Raw genomic sequence first — 6,544 nt, forward strand, 5'->3', positions numbered from 1 at the left:
AACCATCGGTAAAGCAATAGTTTCTGACGCATAATATTTTGGCTATAGTTTTGTAACTAATAGAATTCAACATCTATGGGAGAACAATATTTATGTATACATGTGATAAATCTGTAAATCCACTTTGTTTGTACAGACATATTGCTTTTGGGCAACCAGGAAGGTTGTTCCACAGTTTCAATATGGAATATTGAAAAGTAATTAACGTTGTACAATCTTGTAACTCCCAATTCCTCGCTCCTTCTCTCTGTCTGCCTGCCTGTCTAAAGATAGGCCCTCCCTCACCCCTTAAATTCCTTCCCCATCCTTTAGTCCCCATCTCCCACCCCCCCCTCATAAAGACCCCCCCTCATTAAGACCCCCCCCCCCCCCCCCCCCTCTTCCCCAGAGAATAGAATGAACCCCCACCCTTCCCACATCACCTCTCTCTATCTCTCTCTCTCTGTCGCTATTTTTAACAATGATAACTTCTATTTGTAGTTCCCCTTATCATCCAAGGATCTCATAGGGCTATCTGTGTACATATAAATGTACGCAAAGCACAGAAACAGAGTGTATTAAGAACACAAATTGCGGTTAAGTGGTACCTTATGCTATAAGGTACCACAGTTTTCAGCCGGACAGATAGAACTCAGAGAAGTTTCTGTAGTCGGCTGATACGTATGTAGTATGCACCGCAGCCATTTTTGTAGTTCTTGGTAGTGCCCCCTACTCGTTAACACGAGATTATTCCCAATTACATCTCAACATCTCCAAATGTACCACAAATATATATATATAACTATTATAAATCCCAACTAGACGACCCCCAGCTTTCCAAGTAGCCGATCTCTTGCATTTGTACTAAATTTTTTCTCTTTTCTCGTCAGGCCTTGGCAACCCGAGCAGTAATGGATGCCCGACATTCATCATTTTTAATCGTTAACATTACTACAAATATTCTCTTTTCTAATCAGGGAGTGGCAACACAACGATCAGTTGCCCACAATCATCATTTTACTTCTGTGCATAAAATATTAATTCTCTTTTCTCTTTAAGAGGTGGCAACACAAGCATTATAGTTCCCAAACACTCATCTTTCTACCACTCTGCATTGATCTTAATTCTTTCTCTCTCCAGGCAATGGCAGTATAAGAAGGAATGCCAAACACTGACAGTAATTTTTTTTTTTTTCAGGTTGCTGAGCCCTTCTGTCTATTCAACATGCGTTTTGTGTAGCAAGACAGGTAGAGAACCAGGCTGGTTCAAATAGACACGGGGTTCAACTGCTAGAATAATATGTTGAATTAATAAATGGTGCACATGGTTTTAAACGGTGCCCAAGGAGGGAGTTAGCTCAACTGCGGTAGACACAATTACAATACGTTTTTTGCGAATATTAAATCTACATGGGTTAAATTCTGCTATAATCAGCTACTACATACGAATAAACACTGTGTGAAATGTTCAAAGGTCAACTATTGCCTCCATTGAAGCGATTGCAATAGATATAATATTGTACCACAATATGCATGCATTATCTTGTATTCAACAATTAGGAAAGCCGGATTCAAGAACCGAAAGAAGTCCTACAAAAGGGCACCGACCCAGGGGTCTTGCATCAACCAGATCCCTATACGACAGTTACACGGTGATCTTAAAATATAAATAATTATCTAGACTCCACATCATGAACGGTTAGCCTTTAAAGTTGTCCATAGCGTGCATACCGCTCGTCCACAGAAGTCCGGGGTTATCCAGGCCTGGGGATTCTTATTAGAAGAGTTCTGGGATAACCTCCAATAGAGGAGTCCCCCCCAATAGAGGATCCTGAGGACAAGCGGTAGAAATGCATAGTTCAACAGACCTGACGAGGTCCAAAATAAGAAAGAATACAATATATATTTCATTACAAACTATGAAAATAATAAAAGTCTTCACGTAATCTATGGTTAATAATTGGCAATATTTACATTTAAATTACATAAGTAATAAAAGTAATCCGTAATTCATCATAATTTTGATTAACAATATACGTGTTACGTTTTTCTTTACACGCCAAGACAGTGGATACTCGATTATTACAATATATCACAACCAGTTTAATGGTCAACCAAAACGCACAGCCGTACGTAACCCCGACTGTCCCCAACTGACAACGTTACGGTAACAACAGAAGTATGATGCCTAATATTGAAATGGAGATTTTTAATAAGATATTTTGATAATGTTAAATTTAAGTTTTGTATGTTTGTATTTTCCCATGTGGTCTTGTCACCCTGTTATTCTGCAGGGTTGTTCAAAATCCTTTGAGGTTAGTGGAAATCAGTTCTCACTCTGTTCCTCTGTTGTCCAGTGTTGGTTTGGGCCCGTAATCCTTGATCCCCAGAGAAGCGCAGAGACGCAAGTGATAAGGAACGGCCAACCCCATATTTATGACATCTTAAGGAATGATGACTTGGATGCCCATATGGTTAACAAAGGCTTTTGGTTTGTTGTGAGTCAGCTGTCCTCAGCAACACTTCTGAATGTGTAAGAACTCCTGGCCACTCAGCGGACCTTTCTGCGGACCCTTTAGAAAATGAAGAGCTCCGCAGGAAGAAATCCCATCTGAAGTCTCAAATTGTTGAATAATATGCTTATTTTTAGGTCTGACGCATGTTATGATTATTCTTCGTTCGTGCTTTTCTTAAGAATGTGTATATAGAGATAAAAATAAAATGAAAATAAAAATATAGAATGAAAACAAAGGGTGGATTCATATACCATGTGTGAATGTCCTCTTGTGTGTGTCAGAGCCACCAAAATAATGGAGGTTACTCGACTGTTACATACACGAGGGGATATTGAAAACATATCACATATAAAACTAAGATAATTAGAAAATGGTTCATTATAATTAACTTTCAATAACTTTGCTTTATCCAATAACTTCTGAATTTTTATTTTAGGCTCAGGTTTTGTTTTGTTTTAGAATATCACCCTATATTTAATGCCCAGATGTGCATATAGTGTTGGACAATCGGGTAGTATAATAAAGGTAGCTGTTGGAACCAGATACGGTTACAAAGAAGTGATATTGAACATACAAATTTTAACTTTCTAATTTCCCTTTTTTTTCATCTTTTTAGGTTTATAAGATAGGAAAGGGATTAACAATACATCTGCTCGCCAGGGACAACATAGGCTCAATTTAGATTCAGCAGTAGAGGGTTAACCTTTCAAATGCCACTGCTACTGCTGTAACACTTAGTTACAACGTCAGCGTCTCATAGTCTGATATTTATTTTTACTCTGATAAGTTACGGCGCATCTGACTCATGAAACATTTACGGTTTACTGCATTTAACTACAGCGTGGTCTCAAGACGGCTGCATAGACCCACAACTATCGACCTTTGGTTTTGTATGTACTGGTCTTCATATATCTTCATAATGGATTGGTTTAGGTACAGATGATTAAGGAAAGGAACTTCAACTTGGTTGCACTACACCGTTGTTAGGATTGGTTAATTCTAATGCGCATGGCTGAAGCAATGCGCAAGGAGGGATGTAGTGTGAATATTAAATCAAGGTTGAAGGTTGAAATCAGCTCAGAATAAGGAATGAGACACTCAAAACAAAAATTTAAAATCCGCACAAGCACTAAATAGATCAATTATAATACAAACATGTTTGAAACGCATACAATTTTCAGGTCCTATGTTTCCAGAAGCAAGGTGCGTACCGTGTATCACTCTGACACAGCTAACTTTGCACGTAATGCTTACGGTTAGATTCATGCTTACACTTACATTTCTAGGGTCCCATAATGGACTTCCATTAGAACAATTAAAAATATAATTATAGGAAATGTTTTTGAACAACTAACTGCTGTACATGAGTTTTTATTTCTACAATAGAAACAAAAGTTCCAGAACCAGATGCAGACACACCCGGAGCCGATAAACTGCCTCCGCCAAGCAAGGAGTAACAGTCACATGAGGAGATCAAATAACGGCAGGAGTTGAATTGGTTCTGTTTTGCTTGTCCACCATATAAAAATTATGTATATATATATTGTTTAGATAAATTACATGTATCATAATCAGCAACACTTCGTTCAGTTTAACACATAAAGTTAAAAGGAATATATATATATATATAGATATGGAAATGTTATTGACAGAGCAAGGAGGGATAAATGCGATGATAGGCACACCGTGTTGTACTTTATCCCCAATAACACAACTCTGGATGGGTTGCTGGCATAATTACAATCCCTCAGGTTAGAATTGACAGAGAACTCCGGCATTAATGACCCTTTCACAGGTTGGATGGAGAATATGTTTGGGAGGTGGAAAAGCATGATCCAGTAAGTGCCCGTTGCGGGAATGAATGCAGAGACCGTGTTAATTGTCACCGGCTGCCGTTGTATTCCCTGTGCACGAGGGCTACTGCATCTGCTGATCCCCACAGCAGTGGGCGCTACAGAAGCGCCAAGTGCCATTCAGGCTTACATGGGGATCAGATATGATCCGATGAAAGTGAATGATACATCACCTGAGGGGCCCGACCATATCCAGCTGTAATATGTAGAATAGTCAACACTTCTACTATTCTAGTAGAAGCGCCTGTATATAAGATAATCAATATCCCGGATTTACTTGAATAACACATTTCTAACAACCATACCAGGCAGTTTGTTATTGTATAGTGTTGCGAATGCAACCCGTTATTTCTGAATCGCTGCATTGATAATGGTACTGTTGATCTTTGAGACGGTTGTTTACAGGCCACCTGTTGCTGACACGACGACGGAGAACCTGTTTGGAGATTCCCATGATGTAGGAGTAACCTCTCTGAGTTGAGCCCTTGACAAGGAGGGACGAGTCTTGGGTTCATGAATTACAGACCCGACGGCGACAGAAAAAACAATGACTACAATAATAACATCGCCCAAAACCACCCACATGAACCGGCGCACCAATACACGAAGATCACCTGAACCCCCCAAATCCATGCCCTAACCACCCACATGAACCGGCGCACCAATACACGAAGATTTCCTGAACCCCCCCAAATCCATGTTAGCTTATCAATCCTTTTGAAATTTTAAAATTGTATTATGACCACCAATTTTTACGTTACTTTTGCACCTGTTGAATATTTTATGACCTTGTTGCACATAACCAAAAGTATTAGCTCAGGATTTCTTGGATAGTTTTGTTTGTGTGCTGTTTGGCCATGTGATTGTATGTTAACAAGATTTATGTTCATTGTTGTATTGTTAAATAATGACCTGTATTTCCAATAAGACCCACAAGGTGAATGCCGTCTCAGTATTATGGGGACGCGTAGTGGTTTTTCCCTCTCTTCAAGAGGTCTTTCCACGACGGTTGATGGTGTTGATGATTGATCCTACTTTGACTATGTTTTCGGTGTGGTAAATGGTGTTTATGATTGAAAATATTATTGTATGGTCATCTAAGATGACCAAGGAGGGACTGTTACGTATTTTAGGAACACAAGCTGTATTTCCCTCACTTAACCAATAGGGGGTAGGACCAAATATATAAGCCGTAAATACTACACATAGCCACAAGGGAAAGCAGGACATTACTGAAGGCTGCAATAGATACTTTAGCCACAGAGGGCAGCATCACAGACCAGGCGAGGAAAACCGAGGATTACGTCACACCGGTTCCTCTCCAAGTCTTCCGGTCCTCGCTGAGTCCATAAAGAAGCCCACCTGGCCATGAAAACCTTAGAACTCTCCCGGCAGCGATTACCATACGTGGGTTTGTGGCTAGGATCAGCTAGGAGAACACTCTCGCACGTGCTAAGGCACATCTCCAATCTCTCTTTACTTCAGAGCATCAGTTTACCATACCGAAAATACTTTATACAAATAAAGTCTCTTTAAAGCTATTCCTTTGGATTCGACCCCTCTTTCCAAGAAGAAACATTGCATGCCGCAGCAACTAACTCTCGGTTGCGCTGAACCTGCTACCTGAAACGGAAAACCCAGAGTTTCCATTAACTCAGAGCGAACAAACTCGGGGTTGCCTCAAAACCAGCTACCTGAAACAGGGCTCCGAACTCCCTGCGCACAGAGGAGATGGATGCAGTAAAGGCGCCCTCTACTGGCGGAAACAGCTCACACAAAACGAGAGGCGAGACCGTTACTCTCATGCTGGGTCATTGCAGGTGAACATATACACAAAGTACGTAGTATTTTTATTTCACAAAAAATATTTGTGTGTGTGTGTGCGCATGTGCATGTGCGCATGTGTATATGTGTGCTTGGGTAGCCTGTATGTGTGTGTGCTGTTTGTGTGAGTGTGTGTTTGCGTGTGTGTATGCGTGCATGTCTTTGCGTGTGTATGTGCATGTGTGTCCTGTGTGTGCGCGTTTGTCGGTAGTGTAAGCATATCTGTCGTGCACGTGTGTGTTTGAGCGTGGGTGTATGTTTGTGTGTGTGTGTGTGTGTGTTTGTATGTGCGTGTGTGTGTGCATGTGTGTCTGTGAGCGTGTGTGTATTTGTGTGTGTGCGTGTGTGTGTGCATGGATGTGGAAAGCAGACA

Source organism: Gadus morhua, chromosome 3, assembly GCF_902167405.1.
Source record: "Gadus morhua chromosome 3, gadMor3.0, whole genome shotgun sequence".
Taxonomy (NCBI): domain Eukaryota; kingdom Metazoa; phylum Chordata; class Actinopteri; order Gadiformes; family Gadidae; genus Gadus; species Gadus morhua.